Raw genomic sequence first — 15,616 nt, 5'->3', positions numbered from 1 at the left:
TCCATCCAGAACTAATTGTCATATAATGATAGTTTTAATACGTGACAATTAGTTTCAGACAGATGATGTAAGCATCTATATTACAAGTTTATGAAAAAAACAATGGTTACAATGCTTAAAAAAAAATTGAGTGTATGCCTTTAATTTGAGAAATGATATGAATATTGTTTTTGTGAATGTAAATGAATAGAGTGTAGGGGTTTTATATTGATGATGAAGCAAGGATTATGTGGTATGCTAGTTTTGTTTGATTTCTTTATTTCTTTTTTCTATCCTTTTTTTGTTTATTAGTTGCTCCCTCATTGGTAGCTTGATTTTATGATTCATTTGGCTTGATTTGTTTCCTTTTTTGTTTGATTTTTTCCTAAGGATTAGCTTGATTCTATCCTGATTTCTTTCCTTAAGTACTGAATTTTTTTAATTAGTGGGTAGATTTCAATTTGAATATGTTAAGGAGACAAATGTAAGAGATATCAAGTTAGATATCAAATTGTCCAACTGTATTTAATTTTTTGGATATCTAGGAAGCATGACATTCTTATAGTTTTAAATTTTTGGATGGATTCAATACACATGTTTTATCACCCCAAATAATGTACACCAGTTAAGATGACTGACATCCATGCTAATGTCACTTAAGGCTAGGGACAGTTTACTTGAATTGATTTTTAAATTTGACGAAACTTTGACCTTATTTGTAAACTACTTATACTATTTCTTTTCACTTGATTTTTACTTATTTGAACTTGTCTGATCTTATTTGAACTTATATGTATTCATTAGACTTTAAAACTTATTTTAGTTTGTAGACACCTAAAAATGTCTCCCCGACTGAAACCCGATGATGAGTAAAACCTTTCATCGCCATTTGGTTCGAGTAAGTATTAAAAGAAATTAAAGGAACACTTGATTCTTTCTTATAAATCCATACCATTTTTTTTAAATCATTTTTTATGCCATTCTAGCCATTTTATTGGCCCAAAAACTTTTCATAGCCCAAAATCCACATATCTTAGCCCAATTTTCTATTTTCATAACTGTAGTCCCGAAGTCGAGCAAATCTGATTTTCGTGCCTCATAATTTTTATCCAAATCCTAAATTGTTGAATTTCCCTTGAAAAAATATTTTCAATAATATATTATAAGTCCAATTCCGAGCTATGACGAAAAAGATATGATCGAAATACCAAACTCTATCCAAAACCAACACCCTTGCATTATTTTGACCGTATCTTTTGATGTAGAAATGATATTGACCTGATTTCAATCGGGTTGGAAATTAGACTTCCAGAGCTTTCTAATTATATATTATTTTCCTCAAACCGAGTTTGGTATCAAAAGTTATGATTAAACCAAAAACCGCCACTAGTGGAAAAAACGTCATTTGCAGCGCAATATTTGTTGCAAATCTATGTACAGAACGCTGCAAATAATGGTTAGTCAACGCAGGTCAACCATTTAATGAATTAATAGCATCGCAAAAAATTTTAAAATTTTCTAGAAAATTATTTGCAGCGCTCCCTCATAAAGCGCGTTGCAAATAAGAGGATTTATTGTAGCGTTCCATACTTTACTAGAACGCTGTAAATAAAATTATTTACAGCGTTTCCTATATAGGGTGCTACAAATAATTGTGATATTTTACAAAAGAAATACCACTTCATCTTTTCTGCCCCTTACAGAAAACCCTAACCCAGAAAAAAACCGCTCTCAGCAAGGCTTACCTCTTTCCAAAAGGTGAGTAGATAAAATTCACTATATAACAATTTTACAATAATTTCAACTATACGTTATTTTTGCTGATAAGCCAGTCCAGTTTAAGTTATTGCTCGAGTTGAAGCTCTATCTATTAACTACCGGTGTTAATCTTGGATAATGCACTTTCACTAGATCCTAAGGTATCCACATTGACACTTTGATGCATCTATTAAACAATTGCTGATTTTTCACTGCCTAGCACTAGCTAAGTTTGATCAATGGATTTACTTTGTTATATGACTGTTGTCACAAATTTTCAGGATATGCTATTGACAATTTGAATTGGGTTTTATAGGTACTGCTACACTTCCTGGGTTCCATACCTATGTTGGAAGTGGAGGGGAGCGACTTCTTCCTGAGTGGTATACTGAAAAAGGTATTGCAACTTCTTCCTAAAGTCTGTATACTGTTTTCATAATATAAGCATGAATGATATTATAATTTTCATTCTCTATTAAATGAGTTAATAATATCGTGGATGGATGTGTATCTATCAGTCAGGCTGGGTTAATTGCTGGATGTATAATATCAGTCAGGATAGCTCTACCTGACCCGACTCCAGAAGTCTACTTGACCATCTCAGCAATTCCCATTGCAAAAGAGGATGATCATCAATCGAAACCTAAAGGTTCTAGTACTGCCAAGGCTGAGCAAAGGGCAACTGAGTGGGGTTCAATACTCAGAACGGATGATGAAACTGGGAAGCCACAGGATGTGAAGGTCAGGACCTCAAGCGGGGATGAACCGAATCCTAAACCAGAGAGCTCGAGGAGGGAATCAGGGGGCTCCATTCAGGTGACTCATCTGATGGTGGACTCACCATGAACTCCCCAAGAGTGTCTGAAGACTTGAAGGATGCCTCGTCAGCATTTCAGCAAACTAGAGTGAAAGTGAAAGTGAAATACACTAGAGTTATTCTTAATAACCAAGGAGTTTTCCATTCATTAGTTGAATTCTTTGGTTCCTCTATGTAATGGGGTTATTTGTAATGACCTTAATTTTTGGCTATTTAATAAAATCATCAAAATTGTTTGTTTTACTTTTGTTTCTATATGTCTATTTTAAATTGAGGTAGGAATTATTTTAGTAACAAAAAACAAAAAAATGAAAAATAAAAAAATTTATTTGCAGCACACCCAAGCTGAGGGCGCTGCAAATAATCCAACTATTACGCTGCAAATAATATGGATTAATTGCATCGGCCACATATTCAGCGCGCCGAAACACTGCAAATACTGGGTTTTTGGCGCACTGCAAATGATGTTTTTTCCACTAGTGCGCAAAAAAACTGGAATCCGGCGTGACGCGCCAAAAATGTCGCAACGCGGAAGAACAAATAGTTGGATTATTTGCAGCGCCCTCAACTTGGGTGCGCTGCAAGTAATATTTTTTTGCAGCGTTTTCTGCACGCTGCAAATAATATGGATTAATTGCATCGGCCAAATATGCAGCGCGCCGAAACGTTGCAAATATTGGGTTTTGGGCGCGCTGCAAATGATGTTTTTTCCACTAGTGCGCAAACAACTGGAATCTGGCGTGACGCGCCAAAAATGCCGCAACATGGCAAAATCCTTCGTAGAATTAATTAGAATACGGCGTGACGCTGCGCGGCAAAAATGCTAGCAAGAACAAATTTTGTAGAATTAATTAGAAAAATAAATTATTAAATCAACTTACTTCGATTGCGAAACCTTGCAACTATATCATGAATAAACGGTTAGTAAAGTTCAATAAAATACATAAATCAAAATAAACTAAATTAAATTAAAGAAAACAAATTGAATTGAATTTAGATTGAAACCCTCAGGGTTTATGATCAACCTTTCACGCGCGTGGACCGCCGATAGAGCTTTGTGTGAAGCATTGATGTCTAGGAACACTTGAACGAGGAATTTTGAAAGGTTTAGAAGGATGAAAGATTAAGCAAATAAAAGTATTAGAGTAAAGGTGAGCAGAAAAAGGTGTATGTAACCTTTGAAAAGCTACGGTATGTACAGGAATAAAACGGGAAAAAGATAGAAATTGTATCGCCAAAACCACAAAACCACCATGCCACATCAGCCATTTCCGTGTCACAACATTTATGTTGCTAAGCGACAAAGTCTGCCGCGTCGCAGCATTTTTGGTGCGCCGCGGCGAAATTCCAGTTTTTGCGGTTTTTGTTTTTATCATAACTTTTGATCCGAACTTGAATTAAGGCAAATAATATATCGTTGGAAACATCAAGTCAATATCTTTTCTAGATCAAATAGTGTAAGGGTGTCGGTTTTGGATAGAATTTGGTATTTCAATCATATCTTTTTCATTATAGCTTAGAATTGGGCTTATGATATATCATTAAAAAGATTATTTTAAGGGTTATCCAACCATGTAAGATTTAATTTGGATAAAAATTATGAGGATCAAAAATCATATTTGCTCGGTTTCGGGACCGTAGTTATGAAAATATGAAATTGGGCTAAGATATGTGGGTTTTGGGCTATGAAAAGTGTTTGGGCTATTAAAATGGCTAGAATGGCTTGTGAAATGATAGGAAATGTAAATGGAATGGATTTCTAAGAAAGAATCAAGTGTTCCTTTTTTTCAATACTCTACTCGAACCAAATGGCGATAGAAGGTTTTTCTCATCATCGGGTTTCGATTTGGGAGACATTTTTAGGTTCTACAGCGTTATACATTGCAAAAAATCCTTTTTTTCGTGAACAAACAAAGCACATTAGGTTGTTGTCACTTGTTCGAGATGCGATTAAATGAAGGCTTGATTTTTCCGTCCCATGTTTCGACTTCTCAACTTGCCGACATTTTTGCAAAAGCTCTCGGAGAACCCAATTTGACTTTCTTCTTTTCAAGTTGGGCATTTTTAAATTAAACCACATGCTGCAACTTGAGGGGGTATTGAGATAATATCTTATAATATATTTTGAGAATATCTTGTGGTATATTTATTAGGATATAGATTCGTGAATATTATTATGTATTTTGGTGATTATCCTAGTTTCCTAGTATATCATTTTTTCTAGGGTTAGGAATATTGTAATTTTTTTATTTTTTTTCTGAAAGAAGGAATATTGTAACTTTATATATTCTTTGATGAGTTAACGAGAAAGACAAGTTAAAGTTTATACAAATTTCTCTTCACTACAGAATTAAAGATGTTTTATGTTAAATAAACGCAAATAAAAATACTACCTCCATCACTTTTTACATGCAATAAAGGAGTTTGCCTTTTGTTACATCTAAAAAGTAACGGAATTAGTATTTGATTTGATATAATCTTATCTAATTATTTCTAGAATAAGCATATACATCATAATTTTATACAACAAAATTTTAATTGCGACGCAATAATTTTTTCTCAAGGAGGTGGCATAAATGCATAATATTACTCAAACCAAATTGTTCAAAGCATGAATTCATTACAAAATCCGAAATATAAAACATTACTAGAATAAGTTGTGGTCTAAGCATCAGTCTCAAATAAACGATACAACTCCTTGCTTTATTTTCTACAGAACTTAAATGAAAGCAGCTCATATCTTTTTGACTCTAGCTAAGCAGGCATCCTTTGGTCTTCTATGGGGCAAGAACTGCACCAGGCACTCGGATTGGTCCTTTCCAACCTGCATAACATATTTTTGCCACAAAAATTAAGCCCAGTGCATGATTTTAGGTGAAAAAAAACTATAAAGATATTCTAATTACCTGTAATTAAGGAGGAAATGATGGAGAAAGATTGAAATTTCGAGTTTGGCGAGATCGTTTCCAGGACACAGCCTGCTCCCAGCACCAAAGGGAAGGAAAGTCCCAGCTTTTGGAGCAAGGTCCTACAACATATATGTAGTATTTAGTTTTTGTGTGATATGGAGCGAGTATGTGTTGATTTAACTTACATCCCATCTGGAGGGATTGAACTTCATAGGCTCGGGCCAAACTTCCGGATCTAAATGGCAAGTCCTAAACCATGTCAACACTCTCCATCCTTTAGGAATAGTATAGCCTGTAAAACTTTCTTTTGTTAGGATTTAAATATTTTTACAATGTGCAAGAAAAATGTGTTTTGAATCTCTTACTAACCATTTATCTTGAAGTCTGATATCGCCTCACGAAAAACTACGAATGAGAATGTCACCCACCTAAGCGTTTCATCTACGACCTTGATTTTGTAAAAGAAATGGTTAGTTTAGCTAAGAATGCAAGCTCAAGATAGGGTGGGATGTCGGGAGGAATGAGTACTTACCTGAGACAAATAAGTCATTTTTCTGGTTTCTTTCAGAGTTAGTCCTTTCTGTCCTGCTGGTCTGTTCTTTATAATCTCTTCTTGCTCTGCCTGAAGCGATTTGGTAAAGCATAGAATTATGATTGTTATCTAAAGTGGTTAAGAATAGACGTGGCAAAAACTGACTCATATCTAATTACTCATAAATAAAATGTAAGATCTGAAGTGTTTTAGTACCTTGGCTTTCTGTAAATATTCAGGGTTTTGCTGTAATAAGACAGTAGCCCACATAATGGTATGAGCAGATGATTCATGTCATGCATTTAAATACATGATTAATAGATCTGTAATTTCTTCATCAGTCAATTTTCTCCCATTTTCATCTTCAACTTCAAGTAAATCATCCATTATATCTCTCTTGGCTTTGATAGCAACACCATCTCTCTTTAGCGCCCTTCGTTCATCTATTGTAGCTTGAAACACTGCCACGAGGTTTTTCCGAGCCTAATGAAAATTTTCATCCATAATCAAATACACTAGATTGGAGGAATTGACTAAAACAAGCATATTTGAAATGTTAAAAACATAAACAAATTATCTAATACCTTAAGTGCCCTATGGTATGCAAATCCAGGGATATTAATGGCCATTGCTCTAACACCGTGGTTAAGCGTTGTGTACTCCTTTTCTAAAGCCTACAAGATAGGCTCACTTTCTGAACTCAGAAAGATGTAAATGATGATACGAAAAGTTAGCTCACGAAGTTTGATAGTGCTCAACTTATCCAAAGTAGTTATTGAGATATCTTCAATGTACTCTATGTAGTTTGATAGTGCTTCATGTCCATTGATAGGAGCGGCGGTTAATTTTCTAAGACGCTTGTGCTCTTCGAAGGGGATAGCAATGAAGGACTTTCTACCGATCAACTCTGTTGTTGAAAGCGGCCAGCCAGGCTTGAAATGCTCATCATCATTCAAGACTTTCCTGCATATCTCAGGTGTTGTAACAATTATGCTTGGACTCCCAAACATGAATGCTTTGTAAATTCCTGTTTTGCCAAAATCTGCACAACCAAATGTATAATCAAATGTTAAATGTACAAGTAAACTAAAGTAAAGTAAAAATGTTCATACATTTTCAATTTAATCACTAAATGAGCAAATTTCAATCCAGAGAGAACAATCTCTTAATCTTGACGTATTTTTCTTTTAAAAAAAATAATAAATAAATCAACAAATTCGGTCTAGGAATCTAAGGTGGGTTTGAGCCCATATATACGAAATCAAAGTCATAAGTGCGCCAGTCCACCAGCCTTCATCAATGACGGCCTGAGGCAAGCCTTGATTGGGCTATTAATTAGGCTTCCCGGGTGGGGATTGGGCCAAACTAACCCACTGGTTATCTTATTACCATCATGAACGTAAACTTGATATACATGTAAAACCGTTTTTTTTTTTTTTTTAATAAAAGTACAATTTGCAAAGACTAATATTAAACAACAACAAAACCACTCTTCTCGCCCCACTTTTTCTTTTCGCTCTCTCCTCTCTGTTCTAGGATTTTAGTTTTCTTGGCCGTTTAGGCCGGAAATAGTCTAATTTCGAATTCTAATTAGACTATTTTCAATCCTTTTTCTTTTATTTAATTTAGTTTTTTGCTTTGTTTTACATTTTGGTTTGTTTTGTTCTCTCCATCTGTGAGAGTCTGTCCCAATTTCTAGATTTTTCCAATTTCTGGGTTTTTGATTCTCATCCATGAATGAGAATTTTATTTTTAGGGTTCTTATAATAATTGGGAAGGTGATTTGGAATCCTATGGGTTTTGGGGCTTGTCATCAACTTTTCAATCAAAACGTCAGCTCAGATTGCGAAGGTCGAGACATCGAAAATCATTGCTCGCGTCAAGCTTGAAGCGGTGGAGTATGAGCTACGCCAAATATGCAAATTAGTTATGATTTTGATTGTAAAAGTCATGGTATTTTCTCTAGATTTTTGGTTTACATATCTTTAATATTGTAGATGTCGTATGGCTATTATATAATGATTATTATTTCCCGTTAAAAAAATTATTAAACAACAACAACAAAAAAAAACAATTTTAAATAGGTTTTCTATTAAAATTAAATATACCATGTGCAAATACTTTTTTCATTGTGTTCATATACAGGGAAATACGGTAGCTCATTTAGTAGCTAGATGGGATACGGGTTTTAGCGATGAATTTATTTGTACGAACTCTTTCCCCCAAAGTCTACAAACTTTGACAGATCTAGACTTAATAAATTAATTTCCCGCATTTGTCTTCAAAAAAAATACTTTTTTTTTTAAACACAAAATTATGAAGAGTGGACATAAGCATACGCAAATAAGAAAATTTGACCGTAGGTTGATATGAATTTTTTTATTTAATATGGCACGATTGATATCATTCTAATAAAAGTAATAAATTGCTTTAATAAAGTGACGAGAGAATAGATAAAGGGATAACCTGGTGAAGAAGGAGTTGAGAAAGGAGTCTGGATTAGAGGACTTAAAAGCGGCCAGGAAAGACCACATGTTGCCTATGATAGGCAAGCCAAAGTCACCTGGTGGCAGACTATACCTTTTATTTCCAAGTTTTGATTCATGTATCCAACCATGAACTTTTCTTAGCACCAAATTTATTACCCATAATAACCCCATAGTGAAGATTGCCAACTTCGAAACAAAGTTGAAGTCCATCTTTCTATAACCTTTTTTCAACACCTACACAAACCCAAAAAAAATATAATTAATAGTTAAGCTTAATATATAATCCGATCCCTCCATCCGGATCTAATTGTCACAAAATGATAAATCTATTACATGACAATTAGTTTCGAACAGAAGGTGTAAGCGTCTATATTGCAAGTTATAATATGAAAAATTAATAATGGTTACAATATTAAAACAAATATACCTTTGAGAAATGATGAAATGAATATAGTTTTTGTGAATGTAAATGAAAATAGTGTAGGGGTTTATATTGATGGTGAAGCAAGGATTAAGTGGTATGCTGATTTTGTTTAATTTCTTTTTTTCTTTTTCTATCCTCTTTTTGTTTATTTGTTGCTCCCTCATTGGTTGCTTGGTTTTATGATTTAATTAGCTTGATATTTTTTTTTTTTTGAAAAGATTTAATTAGCTTGATTTGTTTCCCTTTATGTTTGATTTATTTTCTAAGGATTAGCTTGATCCTATCTTTGATTTCTTTCCTTAATTACTGAAATTTTTAATTAGTGGGTAGATTTCAATTTAAAATTTTAAGGAAACAAATGAAAGAGATATCAAGTCAGACATCCAACTGTCCTATTAGTTTTTTGGATATCTAGGAACCACGACATTCCTACTGTATTTTTTGGATGGATTCAATCACATGTTGTATCACCCCCAAAGATGTCATTGAATTCGTATTAATGTGTTTCAAACAAAAAAATTACAGATTTATTAAGACTAAGAAACTAAAGATATTTAATGATAAGTTTACGCAAATAAAAATATATAATCTGATTTAATCTGATCTAATATTTTCTGGATTAAGCATATACATCGTACTTGTTTAGATAGGCCAAACTGAACATAACCTTAATATTGAGGGAGATTATTAATTTTCTACGTTAATATGTTATTTAAGTGAACAACAATTGTTTTTGTTAGTCTACTGTCTTTGACGCGTACCCGAGCCTGTGTCCAACACGATATGGGTGGGTGGGGCTCGGGCTATAGGGGGCTCGGACTGGTGATGGCTGTAGCCTGTAGGGGAGGCTAGCTGTAGCCTCCGATGTCACTCATGTCAGCCTATACTCTACAGTAGCAACATTGTTTAGTATAACCCCCCAATTAGTATTATAGTCGTTGAGTAAATTAGTATGTGCACTCAAAACATTTAAATGAATCTTCTTTTGAGGATGGAGCAGTAGAGAACTATTTATGCTTATAGAGTATCACAGCTTAATTGCTATGGAGTATTCCGTTGTACAGCTTTATCAGGTCCTTTTGTAAAATCATGTCATATCCTTAATTATACACGAACAAAGAGAGTACTTTATTCCATTCAACTTTTTCACGCATAGTAAGTTAGTAACTGCATTATTGAAGAAGAAATGGACAGATAATCCAACTTGTCACATTGACATTCCTAGTTCTAAGCCTCATATAGTATACACCATATAAGCCATATTATCAGCCTGAGCAAAAGTACACAAGCAAAGAATGTAATACTCTGACTAAAATAGTACTCGGACTATTTTTAGTTGGAGTAGACCTTGCTTCATAATCAGATTACAGAACACAAGATCTACCAGAATATATTTGTTCTCACAAATTCACTTAATTGTTTGTTAAAATATGTGATTAATGTAAGTAGGGGGTCTCAAACTGTCATGTTTATGCTACTGATCCCTGCTTAGATCCTTCTGACTTTCGCCAAGCAGTTATCTTTCGGTCTTTTATGTGGTAAGTACTGCACGGTGCAGTCAGGATTTACTACGTCCAGCCTGCAGAACATGGTCTTACTGTAAAAATCAAACGTTGTGCATGAAAATAATTCAAAAACTTAACAATCTTCATAATCTAATACCTGTAATTGAGGAGAAAATAGTGAAGAAAAATCGATATCTCTAACTTGGCGAGATCATTTCCGGGACACAGCCTGCTCCAGCACCAAAGGGAAGAAAAGTTCCTAGTCTAGGGATAAATCCCTATAGAATATATAACTTCAGTGTTGATCAACAGATTTTGTTTGCACATATTTGGCAATGAAGGTAAAAAAAGAAAACGAACGAGTTTTGTGTTTGTAACTTACATCCCATCTCGAAGGATTGAACTTCAAAGGTTCTGGCCAGGTTTCAGGATCCAAGTGACAAGTTCTAAACCAAACCAATACTTTCCATCCTTTAGGAATTGTATAGCCTGAAATCATACCCAAATTTCTTGTGTTAACTTCAATGCCAAATTGAAAAACATACTAAACCAAAACCAATCAGAACCAAAACGATTACGTAATGGTCCGTTCTCCCAATCCACAAGATCAGTAAAATTTGAGGAGAGTTTATATACTCAAAAGTTTTGAAGAGGAAAACAAAGGCTAAGCTTTCATGTAGTACTGACCATTCATCTTGACATCTGACAATGCCTCTCGAAAGACTACAAGTGAGAATGTTAACCACCGAAGTGTTTCATCTACTACCTTGATTTCACAGAGTATACACAATAAATTAGAAACTCAAAGATAGCGGGAAAAGGAGACACAAGCACAATTTACATACCTGCGAAAGATAAGTCATCTGTCTGAATTCTTTCAGAGTCAATCTTTTCTGTCCTGCTGGCATATTTTTCACAATCTCTTCTTGCTCAGCCTGGAAAGTTCAGTTTTTGAACACGTAAATTTGATTTTCAGCATCTTCAATACCATCATGTTTCTGAAGTGAAGTGCAATTCCTATAAGTGAAGTGCAAGCAGAGAAGAGTTCTTATACCTTGGCTTTCTGCATAAATTCAGGGTGTTTCTGCAACAAGACAGTAGCCCACATCAAGGTATGACCTGATGACTCGTGCCCAGCATTCAAGTACATCACTAATAGATCAATGATCTCTTCATCTGTCAATTTTCTTCCGTTCTCATCTTCAACCTCAAGCAAAGCATCCATCATATCTTTCTTGGCCTTGATAGCAACTCCATCCCTTTTTAGTGCCCTTCGTTCATCTATTATAGATTGAAACACGGCCACAAGTTTCTTTCGAGCCTAGTAAAATTCCAACATTTTTTACTACAAGTCAAAACTCAACTGAAGTTAAATATGGTGTTTGATGAAGTGTAGTTGTTAACGAGGTCAAGATAGTGTGTTAAAGAGGTTATATGGCAACTAATTTTTCCGAAAAGCTCTAAGTGAACATGTATGATATGAAAGGAACAAAATCTACGTCAATCATACCTTGAGAGCTTCATGGTAAGCAAAACCAGGGATATTGATCGCCATAGCTCTAACACCGTAGTTGAGTCTTGTGTACTCTCTTTCTAATGCCTCTATTACAGGTTCACTCTCTGAGCTCAGAAAGATATACATAATTATTTTGAAAGTCAACTTCCGAAGCTGTGTAAGAAACTCGATTTCTCCCATCATGCACCAATTTTCTAAAGCAGATTTCACAATGTCTTCTATGTATTCGATGTATTCTGATAGAGCTTCGTGTCCATTGATGGGAGCAGAAGTTAACCTCCTTAGACGCTTATGCTCTTCATAGGAAATGGAAACGAAGGATTTAGTACCAATCAACTTCAAAGTTGAAACAGGCCAACCAGGCTTGAAATGTTCATCATCATTTAACACTTTTCTGCATGTTTCAGCTATGGTAACAATAACACTTGGGTTGCCAAACATGAACGCTTTGTAAACTCCTGTCTTACCAAATCTGCCCAAACTTAATGTATCAGCTAACATTCATCATCATTAAGCTTCTATAAACTATAATCATGTATAATATATAAAAAAAAAATTATTGTTTAAAGGTCACAAGTATCATAAAGTTCAATCACACCATTTAAATATACATCACGTTGATTCAGAAAGATGATGATACCTCTTCTGTTTCAACGTATAGTCCATTTTGATAACGCCAGTATAATTAGTTAATTAGCATTTGTTCTGAGGGATCCGAACTACATTCATGAAAAACAGTTTTTTTTTTTTTTTTTCCTTGTCGACATCAATCCTCTTATTGGATTGGTTGTCGAAAACTGTTCTTACACAAACACAAGTCATGGATTCGAGTAATTCTGGTTTGAGAATGTCAAGTTACGAAGCAATAGACGAGACAAATGCTTTCTAATATAATAGTATAGATTAATAAATCCAACTCTAAAATCTAAATCTGACCTCAAAGATTTTATTGGTTCCCTATATAAGTGTTGGCATTTTGCACAATACAACTTAGAGTGGTCAGAAAAGTAGAGAGGCCCAAAGTAGCCAAAGTTATGAGTTTGATTTGAGGACCCATCAAAGGTTGTCGTCCAGTATGAAATTGCAACTTTTAGGATACTTTACAATTTAGCAAATTGATTGAAACCCAATATAAATTATAACTGCACTACATACACAACCCGACATAAAACTTTGTTGTTATCAAAGTTTTGAGGTTAAGGTATTAAGACAGCATTTTGAGATTAAATTCCGTCTACATTATTTGTCGTCCCTTGTGGCTTTCTCTCTAAAGACTACGCCTTATCACTCCTCGTCGCTCGACATCCAGTCCACACATAAAGTACAAAGCAAAATGACAAATTTTGTAGGAACAAATTTGTATTATTTTCTTGATCTATAAGATAGACCTATTTTGTCCTTTACCAAAAAGGGTGAAAATCAATGCTATAAATCTATTCTTATTTCTGTCTTGTATTTGAGTATTTGGCTGAAAGGGCAATTGCCAAACGCACACAAACGTGCAGATATACACACTTTAACCTTCACTTAATGTGATTCATATTTGTCCACATCCCTCAAGTTTGTTTACTTATTTTAAGTGAAATACTTAAAAATATTCTAACAACTAAATTAGAGATATATTTATATTCTTAATTTTCAGTTTTTTATTGTTTATGCTAGTAGTTATGGAACTACATGAATTTATTAACTTTGTTTTGTATATAATATATGTATACAGACATTCTTAAACAAGGTTACACGTAACTTAAACCCTATTCTTTTGCAAATTATTAGCTGCTTTCAAGTACTCCTAAAGTTAGGGATATCTCAGTGTTTTTTGTTTGTCCATTACAAATGAGCAAAACTGATCAATAAATAAATTTCTTTGGATACACTTAGCTCGGGAATAAGACATTGTCAATCTAAAATATACCCACTAAATTAAAGCGACCTTAATCAAAATAAAAACCAAAAAGTCACTCAAACCTCTTCTTAAAAGTTGCGCATTGTTACTAGATAAGTCATAAGACATGAGTCATTCTTCCTCCATTTTTTAATAGTTGCAAATCTTGCAATACACAGTCACAAACTTTTTCACGGTATTTAAGAAAAGTGATTACATGGTTTAATATACGGAGTACTTTAAAATGGGTGAGAGATTGTTAAAAGTATAATTCAGTGGATCATGTACTTTAAATAAGGGAAATAGTACACTTTTTTCACAAAATAACTTTCCAATTATAGTGTGTTGCAGGTATTGTGGCATTTTTATTTTAGGAAAGTGTTGCAAGTATTAAAAAAACGGAGGAAGTAACTCATAACATCCTATTAACCATAAAAATTGTTCTTAGTACCACATGAATTTTATTCTTATGGTTCATAGCTAGTAATGTACCTATGTTTAAGCAAAGTCATTGATACCCAGAAAATGGGTTTAGCACATTTCCTCACAAATTTAATGAGTAAAAATAATAATGCTTAAGAAATAAAAATTAACAAAATCTCAACGCCATAAACTCATCTTGGATTTTTTTTACTGAACCAGCAATATTCATACTCCGTATTTACTATACATCAATATTCATCATCGGGGTGACTTATTACGCGTCTCACACTCTCACCCATCAAATAAACGATCAAACTGGTCTAACCCAAAACATGACACATTTCATATACATCTTCCGTTCTTTTTTTATTGCATCATAAGGGTTTGGGAGGAAAAAATTTGGTAATGGAAAACAGTAAGAGAGAGAAATGTAAAAATACAAAATTGTCCATGTAATGTAAAGATAAGATAAAAGTAAATGTCAAAAAGTAAGGGTATGTTGGGTATTTGCAGTCTAAACATAGATATTTTTGTCCTAAAATGAAAGTGATACAATATTTGTAAAACTTCATACAAGTGATGCGATATTAAAAAAACGAAAGGAGTATCCAAAAAAAAAAAATTAAAAAAAAAAAAAAAAAAAGAGGAAGTGATAAAAAAAAAAAGAACCTGGTAATGTAAGAATTGAGGAAGAATCAGGATTAGCAGACTTGAAAGCTCTGAGAAAAGACCACATATTTCCAATAAATGGCAAACCCAGATCACCTGGTGGCAATTCATGCTTCATAGTTCCAAGTTTTGATTCATACACCAATAATTTACTCTTCTCAACAAGAAATTTAGTAACCAAATCATCAACCCAACTAAAATTGAAATTGTTATCATTGAAATCATACCCAACTCCATTTTTTTTATACTTTTTTGGTCTTAAATTCCAAAATAAAAAAAATAAAAATATGTGTAAGAAACAAATTATATTATGAAGGAAAATATTGGGTATTAATAAATAAGTTGAAATTTTGAAGTGGGTTTGATTGAAGAAATATAAGGATTAAGGAGAGGGTGCTAGAAGATGTTGGTGGTAGTGTAAGAAAATCTGAAAATGTACTAAAAAAAGGAAATAATTTAAGGGGGGAAGAAGAAGGGGTTTTTAGTAAAAAAAGAGTAAAGAGTTTCTTTTATTTTAAAGGCTAAATTCATTTCATGTATTGTCATTTGATGAAAAGTAATTTTGTTAATTTTTGTTGGATTATGTTCAATTTTTTTCTGTTCCATTTATTTGGCCTTTTTAGTTTGATGTTGGAGCATATTGTCTTTATGCATTCCCCTTAAAATATGTTTGTTTTGAATTTAGAAAAACTTTGACATATACTCAGAAT

The 15,616-nt window shown here is 33.6% G+C and overlaps 3 pseudogenes; 1 reads left to right on the top strand and 2 right to left on the bottom strand.

Annotated features, from left to right (window-relative positions):
• Window positions 1-210: 210 nt before the first annotated feature.
• LOC110711093 lies at window positions 211-2,732 on the top strand (annotated as a pseudogene).
• A 2,427-nt stretch (window positions 2,733-5,159) lies between these two features.
• LOC110711091 lies at window positions 5,160-8,738 on the bottom strand (annotated as a pseudogene).
• A 1,312-nt stretch (window positions 8,739-10,050) lies between these two features.
• LOC110711092 lies at window positions 10,051-15,164 on the bottom strand (annotated as a pseudogene).
• Window positions 15,165-15,616: the final 452 nt, after the last annotated feature.

The sequence above is a fragment of the Chenopodium quinoa genome, unplaced genomic scaffold, assembly GCF_001683475.1.
Source record: "Chenopodium quinoa cultivar QQ74 unplaced genomic scaffold, ASM168347v1, whole genome shotgun sequence".
Lineage (NCBI taxonomy): Eukaryota > Viridiplantae > Streptophyta > Magnoliopsida > Caryophyllales > Amaranthaceae > Chenopodium > Chenopodium quinoa.
The sequence above is the reverse complement of the archived record's forward strand: the minus strand, read 5'-3'. Positions and strand labels throughout refer to the sequence as shown.